Source organism: Lissotriton helveticus, chromosome 6 (assembly GCF_964261635.1).
Source record: "Lissotriton helveticus chromosome 6, aLisHel1.1, whole genome shotgun sequence".
In the NCBI taxonomy this organism is placed as follows: Eukaryota; Metazoa; Chordata; class Amphibia; order Caudata; family Salamandridae; genus Lissotriton; species Lissotriton helveticus.
Genome location: NC_136067.1, coordinates 1,229,399,818 through 1,229,414,924, shown reverse-complemented (window position 1 = coordinate 1,229,414,924; position 15,107 = coordinate 1,229,399,818). Strand labels below are relative to the sequence as shown.

General features: G+C 52.1%; 1 protein-coding gene across 1 annotated transcript in view; it reads right to left on the bottom strand.

The window, feature by feature from the left end:
• LOC144762658 (uncharacterized) overlaps positions 1-15,107 on the bottom strand; it is a 1,356,333-nt gene that overhangs the window by 963,111 nt on the left and 378,115 nt on the right. The gene's annotated exons all lie outside the window — the stretch shown is intronic.

Below are 15,107 nucleotides of genomic sequence, written 5' to 3'. Positions count from 1 at the left end.
CAGAATATGTAAATTACACATACACAATCTCGCAAGAAGGGTTAGGGATCTCTCGTAGTGAATCTTCTAATACTCCTAATGGGCAAAGGCTAGGCTTCTACACCTCACCTGGGATATCTGTGATGTCATGGAATATAGCTGGGTTGAGGACAAATGTCACATCTCCCGATTGGTACCCCTTTATCGAGCATTTTGACATTTGTCTTATTCAGGAAAGCTGGCTTTTGGATCCTTTCTACCGCACAGGCTACCTAAATTACCATATTCCAGCCATTAGTGGGGAAAAGGTGGCTGTTCTTCTGCGGGGCTCGGCTGGCCATTGTCGGGGCATTAAGCTCCTCTGAACTTCACCCTTGTCGGATCCTAATCCCAGGGAGCAACTCCTACAGCCATCTTTTCCCTTGCTGGGCTGCCTCACACCCTGGTGAGACTGCAAGCCCAAGGGTGCAAAACATGCATTTCCCGCTGCAGCAGCTGAGGGGGAGGCATCTACATCGCTGTCTAAAGTGCTGCCTCACCCCCACAGCATGGGATGCTGTTCCTCTGCGGGGCTCTGCTGGCTATTGTGGGGGGCACTAACCTCTTCTGAACTTCACCCTGGTGGGATCTAAATCCTAAGGTGCAACCCATACTGCCATCTTTTCCCTTGCTGGGCTGCCTCACACCCTCATGGCACTGCAAGTCCCAGGGTGCAACGCATGCATTTCCCGCTGCTGCAGCTGAGGGGGTGGCATCTACATCGCGCTCAAAAGCGCTGCCTCACCCCGCGCGGCGCGGGACACTGTTCTTCTGCAGGGCTCGGCTAGCTATTGAGGGGGGCACTAACCTCCTCTGAACTTCACCCTGGTAGGATGCTAATTCCAGGGTGCAACTCCTACCGCCATCTTTTCCCTTGCTGGGCTGTCTCCTACCCTGGTGGGGCTGCAAGTCCCAGGGTGTCATGCGTGCATTTCCCGCTGCTGCAGCTGAGGGGGAGGCGTCTAAATCATACTCAAAAGCACTCAAAAGTGCTGCCTCACACCCGCGCACGGGATGCTGTTCTTCTGCTGGGCTCGGCTGGCTTATGTCGGGGGCACGAACCTCCTCTGAACTTCACCCTGGTGGGATCCTAATCCCAGGGTGCAACTCCTATCACCATCTTTTCCCTTTCTGGGCAGCCTCACACCCTGGTGGGACTGCAAGACCCAGGGTGCAACATGTGCATTTCCCATTGTCGCAGCTGAGGGGGAGGCATCTACATCCCGCTTAAAAGCGCTGCCTCACCCCATGGCGTGGGACACAGTTCTTTTGTGGGGTTCGGATGGCTATTGTTGGGGGCACTAACCTCCTCTGAACTTCACCCTGGTGGGATACTAATCCAAGGGGGCAACTCCTACCGTTATCTTGTCACTAGCTGGGCTGCCTCACACCATGGTGGGACTGCAAGTCCCAGGGTGCAACGTGTGCATTTCACAGTACCGCAGCTGAAGGGGAAAGTGTCTACATTGCGCTCAAAAGCACTGCCTCACCCCCGGCGGCGCCGGATGCTGTTCTTCTGTGGGGCTCGGCTGGCCATTGTCGGGGCACTAACCTCCTCTGAACTTCACCCTGGTGGGATCCTAATCCCAGGGTGCACCTCCTACCGCCATCTTTTCCCTTGCTGGGCTGCCTCACACCCTGGTGGGACTGCAAATCCCAGGGTGCAACCTGTGTATTTCCCGCTGCCACACCTGAGGGGAAGGCGTCTACATCGCACTCAAAAGCGCTGCCTCACCCCCGCAGTGCAGGACGCTGTTCTTCTGGGGGGCTCAGCTGCCTATTGTCAGGGGCACTAACCTCCTCTGAACTTCACCCTGGTGGGATCCTAATCCCTAGGTGCAACTCCTACTGCCATATTTTCCCTTGCTGGGCTGCCTCACACCCTGATGGGACTGCAAGTCCCTGGGTGTAACATGTGTATTTCCTGCTGCCGCAGCTGAGAGGGAAGGTGTCTGCATTGCTCTCAAAAGCGATGCCTCACCCCCCACGGCGTGGGACGCTGTTCCTCTGCTGGGCTCCTCTGGCTATTGTGGGGGGCACTAACCTCTTCTGAACTTCACCCTGGTGGGATCTAAATCCTAGGGTGCAACCCATACTGCCATCTTTTCCCTTGCTGGGCTGCCTCACACCCTCATGGCACTGCAAGTCCCAGGGTGCAACGCATGCATTTCCCGCTGCTGCAGCTGAGGGGGTGGCATCTACATCGCGCTCAAAAGCGCTGCCTCACCCCGCGCGGCGCGGGACACTGTTCTTCTGCAGGGCTCGGCTAGCTATTGAGGGGGGCACTAACCTCCTCTGAACTTCACCCTGGTAGGATCCTAATTCCAGGGTGCAACTCCTACCGCCATCTTTTCCCTTGCTGGGCTGTCTCCTACCCTGGTGGGGCTGCAAGTCCCAGGGTGTCATGCGTGCATTTCCCGCTGCTGCAGCTGAGGGGGAGGCGTCTACATCATGCTCAAAAGCACTCAAAAGGGCTGCCTCACACCTGCGCACGGGATGCTGTTCTTCTGCTGGGCTCGGCTGGCTAATGTCGGGGGCACTAACCTCCTCTGAACTTCACCCTGGTGGGATCCTAACCCCAGGGTGCAACACCTATCACCATCTTTTCCCTTTCTGGGCAGCCTCACACCTTGGTGGGACTGCAAGACCCAGGGTGCAACATGTGCATTTCCCATTGTCGCAGCTGAGGGGGAGGCATCTACATCCCGCTTAAAAGCGCTGCCTCACCCCATGGCGTGGGACACAGTTCTTTTGTGGGGTTCGGCTGGCTATTGTTGGGGGCACTAACCTCCTCTGAACTTCACCCTGGTGGGATACTAATCCAAGGGGGCAACTCCTACCGTTATCTTGTCCCTAGCTGGGCTGCCTCACACCATGGTGGGACTGCAAGTCCCAGGGTGCAACGTGTGCATTTCACAGTACCGCAGCTGAAGGGGAAAGTGTCTACATTGCGCTCAAAAGCACGGCCTCACCCCCGGCGGCGCCGGATGCTGTTCTTCTGTGGGGCTCGGCTGGCCATTGTCGGGGCACTAACCTCCTCTGAACTTCACCCTGGTGGGATCCTAATCCCAGGGTGCACCTCCTACCGCCATCTTTTCCCTTGCTGGGCTGCCTCACACCCTGGTGGGACTGCAAATCCCAGGGTGCAACGTGTGTATTTCCCCGCTGCCACACCTGAGGGGAAGGCGTCTACATCGCACTCAAAAGCGCTGCCTCACCCCCGCAGTGCAGGACACTGTTCTTCTGCGGGGCTCAGCTGCCTATTGTCAGGGGCACTAACCTCCTCTGAACTTCACCCTGGTGGGATTCCAATCCCAGGGTGCAACTCGTACTGCCATCTTTTCCCTTGGTGAGCTGCCTCACACCTTTGTGGGACTGCATGTCCCAGGGTGCAGCGCGTCCATTTCCTGCTGCCACAGCTTAGGTGGGGTGTCTACATCTCGCTCAAAAGTGCTGCCTCACCCCCATGCAGCATGGGATAAGCCCGGGCCAAGGGCGGGCCCGTCCTTGCCCATCATTGCCAGGAAGAGGCAGGGCAGGGGCACCCCCTTTTTCATCTGGCTCCCGGTCTCTGGACTGCACCATGATTAAGCCCGGATACACACCGCCTACTGTGATATTGACCAGGTACCAAACTTACTTTTGAATCCACCTTATGCTGTGTATGACGGTGTTTAGATTGTCACCTGATTATTGTTAGTACTGAGCTCCTGTACATATTTGGTAAGGCTGGATTGTTTCTAGCTGTTAATAACTGGAAGCCTATAGGCTTGTATAGGAATATAGTGACAACACCTCTCTCGCATGAAGGGTTGGGGATATCTAGCGGGGAATCTTCTAATACTCCCAATGGGCAAAGGCTAGGCTTCCACACCTCATCTGGGATATCTGTGAAGTCATGGAAAATAGCTGGGTTGAGGACAAAGGTACATTGTACATCTTTATCGAGCATTTCGACATATGTCTTTATCAGGAAACCTGGCTAGTGGATCCTCTCTACCGCACTGGCTACCTAAACTACCATATTCCAGCCATTAGTGGGGGGGAAAAGGTCGACCCTCAGGGGGTTTATCAATCTGGGTCCACCAAGCGATCGGCTTTGATATCCAGTTACTCCAGTCTCAGAGTAAGGTCAGCAAGACACAGTTGACATTTACAATGTCTATGCGAGAGGGTCAAATGGGAAAAAGTCAGAAGTTATAGCAGCTCCTGAGGATTTATTAGACTGGTACTCCAGGGGCTCTAATGTCCTAATCGCTGGTGATCTTAATGTGTCTTTTGAGCCTCTTACAAATGAGAATTGTGATCTTACTGCTGAGGAAGATGCTCAGTGGGGCATCCCAAAAATAGAACTAGCACCCATAAAAAAATGGTCCGAAGTGACAATTCAAATAAACTCCATCAGCCTGGAAAAAGGCCTATGGGAGGCAAATGGAAGAGCCCATCTGATAGACATGGGGTAGCACATTTAATAATGGGCATAGTGCTAGCCGCATAGACTATCTACTGACCAACTTGCAGCTATGGCACGCTCTTAGGGACATGGTTGTAAGAGAGTAGCTAGAGAGCGACCACAACCCCCTATGTGCGTCCTTTTATCTACTGCCACAGAGTGACCTTACTCAGCCAGGCAGTGAATTGCTCACTCTCAATGTGTTTCCCACAAATGACATGAGACGGCTAAAATGGGTTAACATACTTGAGAAACCCGATGTCCTAGATAACATCTCCTTGGACATTGATGGCAGATAGCTGAGCAGGAGGTGTGTATGGCCAAGCATGTGTTTTTTGGGGGGGTGCGTGGCCAGCAGCATGCCGAGCTAGACGTGCAGCCCGGGAGCTCCCGGCCGGCTAATATTAGATCCGACACTCATATGGGGCATAACCACTCCAAAATACTTGTAAAAGTGTAGCATAGACCCATGAGGCTGCAGCGCTACCTGGGGGACTCGCCGGAGCAACGGGAGCCGTGAGATCGGAGCTCGACTGACCGGCTACCGCGAGCGCCTAGAGAGCAAGATGGCGGCGCCGGCGCTGATCTAGGGCCGGAGAGACAGCGGGGACCAGAGAACGACCTGCGTCAGTGCACGAAGACCCCTGCAAGCACCGAGAGCCCTCAAGACGGCTGTGGTGAGACTGATTGGCGTGCCTCTCGGTACGGGTGGTTCCGACGCCCGGTGACACTGCACCAACATGGCGGCGTAATTCGGAAGTAGCAACCGGGAGTCAGTAGCAGGGAGGCGAGGCGAGGCAGACGGCGAGGCAGACACTGCAGCGGACCCTGACCAGAGCCTGCGACCCGACGGAACGACCGCCCGGGGGGATCGAGCCCGGAGGTGAGAGACCACGACGGAGGGTCGCCCTTTACCAAGATGGCGGCGTGAGCAGTAGGTGATCCGCCAGGACAGACTGGGGGCACCCGCGGATAGCGGGAAAGGCAGAGCTGACCAGGGGGGGCCCCGCGCTGCACCGGGGGTGCCCACGAAACGGGAGGCAGTCAACAGGACACTTTATAACCGGCCGCCCTTTACCAACATGGCGGCGCGGTGAAGTAGGGCAGCCAGCCCACGAGGAACACACACGTCGGCGCCCGGGTACCGGGGCGACAGTGGCCGAACACCGGGACTGCTGGGAGCAGGGGATCCCTTGGGTGCTGGAGTGGACGTGACATGGGGCCCCTAACAGCAGGAGTGCAACAGCAGGTATAAAGATTGGGGGAAGCAGAGGCTGAAAGACCTAAGCGGCAGCAAACACTTCCAGTGGTATATGAAGGCGAGGGAAGTCAAGCCCTAAGCACTGGCACCCCTGCCACGTGGACCCCACACCCCCTCTGACTGGGTGACATACCAGTGGGATCAGCAAGAGGTTGAACTCCGACGGGCTACAAACCGAGGGATATGGTGCCTACCTAGACCACAACCCGGACATCGACCAGACCCCAGTGGAGCACCGGTGACCGCTGACGGAGACCCGGGCTGGCAGTGAGGGCGACCCGGAGTGGCGCTGACCCCCGATAAAGGACTTGCATATCAGCAGCGACGTTGCCACCCGGGTCCGGAGGGTGGCATCTAGAGGTCGTACCTGGCGCACCCAGTCGGAACTGGAACCGGATAGGCACCGTAAAGACAGAGCAGCAGCCACCACGGTCCCTAGTGCAGCGGTCGTAACCGTATTGCAGCCCAGGAGCGCCACTGACCCGAGGCGGCCAACCATAGGGAAAAGAGACACTCTACCTAAACCTCCGAAACAAGGCCCAATGGATAACTTCGCGACATCACGCCTGGGAAAGGAGCACCCCAACACAGTGCCAGAGGGACCAATAAACACAGGTAGACTGCTGGCAGCGATTCAAGCCTCAAGATCAGACATTCAGGAATCCCGAGCAGCCCTAGAAGTTAAAATTGGTGAGGTAGGGTCGGAGGTCACTCTCCTGCGACAAGACTTCAGGAACCTGTCGGCTAGAGTCACAGAGACGGAAACGCGAATCGGGGAGGCGGAAGACTCGCTCACCACACTTCAGAAGGATATGGTAGAGCTCCAGGCCTCGCATAGACAACTATTGTGGAAGCTGGACGATGCCGAAAATAGGGCTTGCCGCAATAACCTACGCTTTGTGGGATTTAGAGAAGGAATCAAAGGAAATAACATGGCGGCGTTCCTCCACACATGGCTGTATACTACCTTCCCAGCGGCGAAATTCTCTGCGTGTTTTGTAATTGAAAGAGCGCATAGAGCACTGCTAGCAAAGCCACCGGAGGGTGAGAGACCTAGACCGGTTATCGCACGCTTTCTCAATTTTGCAGACAGGGATTTAATACTGCGGGAAGCACGAAAACTGGGTGAGATTCGATTGGAGAATACGAACATCATGATCTTCCCAGACTACAGCCAGGAGGTGCAGAAACAGAGACGCTCCTTTGATGCGGTGAAGGCGAAACTCAGGTCCATGAACGTCACCTACATGTTGCTTTTCCCGGCCAAACTTAAAGTCATATACAAGGAAAAATCATTATTCTTTAACCACCCTGAAGACGCATGGCAGTGGCTCGAGGAGAGACCGATCCTCAATAGCAGAGAAGCCGCAGGGCGTGAGGAAGTGGATAGATCACTGAGAGAGAGAGCACAGTGGGGCCTTCCTAAACCCCAACGACGGAGGTCCAAAAGGCTACATTCCCGCACTCCGGGGACACCATACCCGGCACATACCGCCTCGAGGATGAGGAGAGGGCGATCGGAGTCGCCGGGGGAATCGTCTACAGCGGGCCCTAGAAGGCAGGATATCTGTCCCCAGGCACGCTCGGAAGGAGAGGAGGAAGAAGACACAGACGGTGGAGCATCGGCAGCCGAGGTGGATGAGCATGGAGAGGAACAGAACTCGATACATCCACTGGTAAAGGAGATACGCCACCTAGAACAAGACTCCTCCGACAAGAATAGCGGGACGGATACAGCTACGCAAGATTCACATTCATAAACGTTGATTGAATGGGTTTCCAGAGACAACGGCCGGGGAGACCGGAGACACGCAAGTTGACGCCATCCTCTGTTGTTCTTTACCATTTAATTGGTTGGTGTTTCTTGTGTTGGTTTGGGCGCAGAGTAGGGACCGATAGCCCCACCGCATTCCACTTTGGAGGGAAGGGTGAGGGGTAGTTGAACAATGGGGGGGGCGAGGGTGGGCGACAGACCGGCTCCCGCTGAAAGCTCTGTCCTATACTGGGAGGAGTCTGGAAGGGGAGGGCAGTGGGGAGGTGGGGGGAATGGGGAGATGCAATGTTTTATCAAGTTGGGGGGAGGGGGGCAGAGTTGGAGGGGGGAACAGTGGGAGGTGAGCTACAGACATACACTTCGACACACCGATCCATACATCCATCACCGATACCGATGGTAGGAGAGAATCGACACACACAATGGCAGGTACATTAGCAGCTCCACAAGGGGAGGACAAGGGAGTCTCTCTTCTAACATGGAATGTGAACGGCCTGGGATCGAAAATTAAAAGGGGATTGGTGGCTACATACCTTAAGAGAACGACACCGGACATCATTCTACTGCAAGAAACACACCTTAAGGGGGATAAGTGTGCGTTCATAGCTAGAGGTAGATACAAGGTCTTGGCACACGCAGGGTACACCTCGGACTCCAGAGGGGTAGCGATCCTAGTCAAAAAGTCGTCCCCGTTCTGCACCACGCGCACATGGAGCGACCCACAGGTAACATATGTGGGAGTGCAAGGGACTTGGAGGAGACAAAGGTACACTATAATCTCGGTATACGCCCCTCCGAAGCTACAAGCACGCACGCTCAAGGCGCTCACATCCATTCTCCTTGACACAGCGGACACCATGCAAATAGTGGGGGGCGATTTCAATGATGTAATGTCCGAAGTACAAGATCGCATGGGGCAACCACGTAGAGGGGGAGCGCAGACAGCCCTGTCACACTTGATGACTACTATAGGACTCACTGACATATGGCGATACACAGACCGCCTATTCGTTTTACTCCGGAGCACATGGGGTCTTTTCCAGACTAGACTACATCATCGTAGCGAGGCAATATCTCACAACTACGATGTAGTAGAATACAAAGCGAGGGGAATCTCGGACCACTCACCCCTATATGCAACGGTGGGAGGAGGAAGGGGGAGGAGAGGTGCGGAATGGCGTCTAGCAGCATGGGACCTCCAGAAACCGGAGATCATGCGGGGCATTAGGGCAGAAATTAAGGTATATATAGTGGAGAATGAAGGTTCAGTAACTTCGGGGGTCACCTTCTGGGAGGCGATGAAACCAGTGCTACGAGATAGAATACAGAGGAGGTTGGGGGAGGAGAGACGGAAACAACAAGCAGAGGTAGCAGACATGGAAGCCACGATTTTGACTTTGGAGGAGGAATATCAAGCACACAAGGGGGCGGGGAAACTGCGACAACTGCTTGAGGCACAACAGAACTATAGAGAGGTGGTCTCGAATGAGGCGAGGACACAATCCCTGGCAACTCTCCACCGTCTCTACGATGTGGGGGATAAATCGGGTAGGCTCCTGGCATGGTTGAGTAGGAAGGAGAGAGCAGAAAGATGGGTGGAACAAATTAAATCTGCGGAAGAGGGAATAGTATACATGGATGGGGAGATAGCTGAGGCATTCGCGACCCACTACGAACGCTTCTATGAAGTTAGAGCCCTGGGGGACACAGAAGTGGCATTACAATATATGGCACAGACTGAGATCCCAACACTGTCCTCCGAAACATGTACGATACTGGAAGCGGATATCACGCTGGACGAGATATCGGAAGCTATAACGAAATTGAAATCGGGTAAGACACCGGGACCAAATGGATTCCCAGCGGAATTCTTTAAAAAAGCGACCGACCTCCTAACGCGACACCTTAAAACTCTCTTCACCGAATCGTACCAGGAGGGGGTCCTGCCACCAGACCTCGCACTGGCCACCATTGTGCCGATATATAAGGAGGGCAAACCTAAGGAGGAGTGTGCCTCCTATCGCCCGATCTCTCTCCTAAATATAGAGGTGAAGCTTATAGCTACTATCCTAGCTACTTGCCTGAGATCGGTAGTCCCGGACCTCGTCCACATGGACCAATCCGGGTTTCTGCCAGATAGAGCGACCAAATTAAACCTCAGACGTACGCACAACTGGCTGCAGGAAGTCAAAGAAAGGAGTGAACCCCACTGGTTCCTTTCGCTCGACGCCGAAAAAGCGTTCGACGCGGTGCACTGGCCATTTCTCATGGCGGCGCTTCAACGGGGTTGGATACAGCTCCTATACACGGCCCGAGAGCGCGAGTGAGAGTGAACGGGAAATTATCCCGCGAATTTCGAGTTGAGAGGGGCACGCGCCAGGGGTGCCCGTTATCCCCCTTCTATTCACACTAACCATCGAAATCCTGGCACTGAACATAAGACGGAACCCGGATATTCAAGGCTTTTCGCGAGAAGCCACGGCGGCGGGCCAAGAAAAAATATCCCTCTATGCCGACGATGTACTACTGTACATCACTAAACCGGACGTTACGGTGCCGGAGTTGTTTAGGGAATTGGACAATTTTGGAGCGAGAGCAGGCCATACCATCAATTGGCATAAGTCAGTTTTATACGATCAACGGGGGAAGGAGGAGTGGGGGACTCTGCCCGAGCGACTGTTCACTACCGCCACAGGCTTCCAATACCTGGGCATACATATTACCCTAGACAGGAAATTCTCCTTTTCCAAAAATATAGAACGGATTATGGGAGATGCAGTGGCGGACATGCATAGATGGAAACAGCTGCCGCTCACCCTTCTGGGCCGGGCGGCAATGTACAAAATGATTACCCTACCTAAGTTCCTCTACGCGCTGCAAAATGAATACTACCCACTCCCGGCCACGACGATACCAAAGATACACGCGGATCTCCGTACCTTTCTATGGCTAGGAAAGCAACCGCGGATAGCCCTGCAGACGCTCCAGAGGCACCAATACAGTGGGGGATCTCGCTTCCCAACCTGGAGGCCTACTATTGGGCGGAACACCTGACTCCGGTAAACGAGTGGATCCATGCACCGGCGGACCACCCGACATATGCACTCGAAAGGTACAAAATGTCACCCAAAAATATACTATATTATCTATACGGTGGTAGGGCTAAGACGTCACTCCTACCGGCGACTGTGATTACACTAAAAGCCTGGCTCAATGCTACGAAACGAATGGGTTGGGAGGCGAGACCCACTAGACAGACGCCGTTGTGGCACTGCCAATGGCTACCAGAACTTTGTAAGCTGCGGGGCTTCAAGAGGTGGGACGACATTGGCATATCGAGTATAGGGGATGTGATCTCCAGGGGAGAACTGAAATCCTTCCAGGCATTACGGACAGAGTTTGGGCTGCACCACACACAAATGTTCAAATACACACTGCTGAGACATGCGTGGAGGGCCCAAAACATCACGCTCACGGAACTCCCGGAGTACGCGCCGCTGGAGGGAAGACTCCTCCAGGAACAGATAACGTGCCAGGCGATCTCCCTCACATACAAGACTCTGACTAATAACATGTTAGGTGACTTGACGACACTTAGGGGCAAATGGGAGGCGGATGTGGGGGTCATGGAAGATCTGGACTGGGAGATCATCCTCATGCATCCCCGGGACGTAGCAATTAAATCAAGACTACGCCTAATTCAGTTAAATGTACTCCACAGAACGTACTTTGATAGAACACGGCTCCTTTAAATGGGGAAAATAAGTGACCCAGCTTGCCTTCGGTGTCGTCAGCAACAAGGGAACTTCGACCACACCATTTGGGCATGTGCGAACATACAAACCTATTGGTCACACATTTTTGCTGAATTGGGGGAGGTCCTGGGGGTGGAACTGTCGCCGGAGCCTAAGCTGGCCCTGTTGGGCATGACGAATGATGTGGATCTGCCCCGCCCACTGATCATTTTCCTGGTGCTAGCACTGGTAGTGGCTAAAAGAGACATTGCAAAATATTGGGGGGGCCACAGAGACGCCAGACATTGAAGAATGGAGACGAGGGCTAGACCTTTATATGGCTGCGGAAAGAGTGACATATAGGTCGAGAGGCTGCCTCAAAAAGTTCCGCAGAGTGTGGGCCAAGTGGAGGCAATACCATGGACTGGAGGGAGGGCAGTGAGGGAGTACACCAAATGGGAGGGGGGTTGCAAGATCGCGATTGTAAATTCGGAGCGAAGCGGCAAGGGTAATACAGCCCTGTGTGAGATCCCTGGCAGGCCGGAATGAGGTACGAAATGCACACAACTCTACTGCCTGGGGTTACGGGTGGTGGGTGTCGGGACGGGGGTAGATAAGCTGCACACTACTGTGCAGGTGCATCCGGAGAACCTATCATGAATGCAGCCGGAAGGATAAGAAGTGGCTCCTCACATGACTGTAGCTGTGGTTTCAGTTAAATGTACAATGGGGGGGGATAGTTGGGGTTTTAAAAGAAAAAAGCAGAAGTTCTTCCAGGACTTTGGATGTCTAAACCGGCTATGGAAGGTATGCTTTACCATGCAATCTACACTCGCCGCCCGACCTCCGGGGTGTGGGCTGAATGGCCGTGTGATACTGTAACAACCGTGCATAATCTTTCCAAATTTGATTCAGCTGAAGTACTCCTTACGGGCTGGTATTTTCTGTGTTTTCTGCAATAAAAAATAAATTATAAAAAAAAAAAAGCATGTGTTTTTTGAATCCGTAATTGGCATTTATGACAATTTGTTTTCCCGGCTACGCACCATTTTGTTAAGCAAAGTAAGGCTGGGGGCACTCAACCAAAGAAAGCTTGCCAGTGGTTTAATGAAAATTGTAAAGTGAGACGCAGATCCCTAGGGGATGCGATCAGACAAGGGGACCACTGCAAGGTACAGTTTGCAAGGCAAATTTACAGGAGAGCCTTGGAGAAGGCCAAGAAAGCACAGGAAGAGAACACATGGCAGTACCTCAGACGGGCATGTGCAAGCAAAAGTCCCAAACAGTCCAGGAACATAGAAAAGCAATCACAGCCGCAAAATCACGTAAGCCAGGACCAATGGGTCATCCATTTCAAACCCCAATATGCCATTAGTTCAGATGAAAGTGAGGTGGAGGAGTCCCCGCACTCGCACTATCATGGTTCAGTTGTTGATGAGGCTGATGTCAGCCTTGCCTTGGGAGCAGTATTGGGGGGGAAAAGCACTGGGCCCAGATGGGATCCCGGCCAACATATTCCTTTATGATAAGTCCAAATGGTGTCAGTATATAGTGCTGCTGGCTTGCAAATTGCAATTGCCTAGGGTGCACCAGTCCCAGATTCCTGGAAAGGGGCTGAGATTATCCCCCTTTTTTTTTAAAAAGGAGGCTAAATCTCACCTTTGAAACTATAGGCCAATTAGCCTAATTGACTCCCTCTAAAAGATAATGGGATGGTTAGTTTTAAACAAGATGCAGGACTGGATAGACAAGCAGGGCATCCTTTCTCCCACTTCAGGCTGGCTTCCGAGCACGTACCACCAGGTATTTCGTTTCATCTTGTTATACTGGAAGATGGTGGTCCTGGATAAGGGCAGATTGTATGCTGCCTTTGTGGACCTTAAGTTAACATTCAACCTCATCTCCCGTAGCAAATTATGGGTAGTACTGCAAGAGATGGGGATGTCCTCCGAATTGTCATCCCTCATTGCCAGACTTCATGAGGGCAACTATGCCCAAATTCGATGGGGCTCGCAGGGAAATGTTACGAATCCCTTTCCATTGAGAAAGGTGTACGCCAAAGTTGTGTAATGGCATCCACACTATTTTCTCCGTTTATCAACAGGATTTCAAAATTCCTGGAGTTTACCCCCACTGATGCCGCAATTCTAGCTGGTGTTAGAATCCTCATTTTAATAATCGCAGATGGCACTTTAATTATCTCAAAAACACAGAGCGGTCTCCAACGAGCTCCGCTACTCTTTGAGGAGTTTTGCCACTTATGGGGCCTGGAAATTAACATGTCAAAAACGACATTTAGGTCTTTTAACGCTCGTAGAGCATTTAGAGGAGGTATAGTGTTAAATAAGTAGCCCTTAGAACAAATCACCGACTTTAAATATCTGGGGGTCATCATGCAGAGGGACATGAGGTGGAATCGGCAGCTTGACATGGCTTCGTTAAAGCACCACCAACTGACTGGAACCCTGCATACTGAGTTTAATCCCTCCCTAACAAAACCAGTTAGTCCAGTCCTTCAAATATATAACATGAAAGTTGTTGACTCCGCCTTATATGGGGCTGAGCTTTGGGGTTATGAGAATCTCTCTAAGTTAACTGCAACAGAAACTAGGTTTTGCGTAAGATCACTAACCTCTCGCAAAGCACCCCAGTACGCCCACTGCTTCATGACCTAGGTAGGAAGGCACTGGCCTACTTAGCAAGACTGTGTCCCCTACTCTATCGGTGGAGAATCTGGTCCACACCAGAACTGGCAATCTATGCTGCAGCTCTCACAGATCTAATCAGAGCAGACTGTTTTAACAAAATAAAATGGCTACAGGAGGTTGTAATCTCCCTAATAATTATTGGTATGGCAGCACTATGGGAGAATCCAGCGAGTATTCCGTTCCCCCCAAAACGGTTTCAAAAGAAAAATATTGGAACTGGGTGGCCCAAAACATCTATAGGAATAGTGACTCCTCTTCACGTACGGGAAGTTTCCTAGATGTAAAACCATCCCCAAGGTTGGAACAGTATTGGGATAGCATAACCAAGCTGCATGATCAGAAGGTATGCTTTCAATTCAGGGTAGGCTCACTACCAGTAAGATCATTTACAGCGAGATGGGGTAAACTAGGCAACAAATCCTGCCCCACATGTCACACCCAATTGGAGTATCTGGCCCATCTGCTGTTTGTTTGCCCAGCTTATGCTGCCCTTCGCTGAGCGTGGCTGACACCAATTTGCAGAACATTGGGCACCAGAAGGAATGACGTTGTGCTAAGATTATTGCGCTCGGAAAGTTCAACCCCCATCGTCATTGCCTTGGCAACATTTCTGGGATGGACATAGGCCATTAGATCTCAGGCACTTCCCATGCGGTGAAGGTCTCTATCTGTACTAGCCTTCGGTATATGATTTTATGGAGTTAACCACCTGCATGTTAGATGCAGTGGTACTGTCTGGTATGGTCAGGCATGCTAGCAATGTAATTATTTGACCCTGCAATATATAATACGATGAACTGTAAAGTACCTAGGGTTTTAAAGCATCAACATACTCAGATGTTTTAAACTGTTTTATTGAATTTTATTATCTTAAAGGACAGATTTTTTATTATTTTATAAACAAAGGGTTTTTTTTAAAGGTGTTTACATATGTGTCTTAACAATTATTTCTTGTATTATGCTTTGATGATATATCTGTTGAATAAAGAAAAATTGACTAACTGACTGACATACACAATCTAAATGCAAATCCTGCAATAATATAGGAAAGTACAAAAAGGTTTACAGTTTTTATCAGGGATAAGTAGGAAGAAGAGCCATTTAGGAAGTCTTGTTGGGAGTAAAAGTTAATGAGTGTACTTTGATGTACATAGAATAC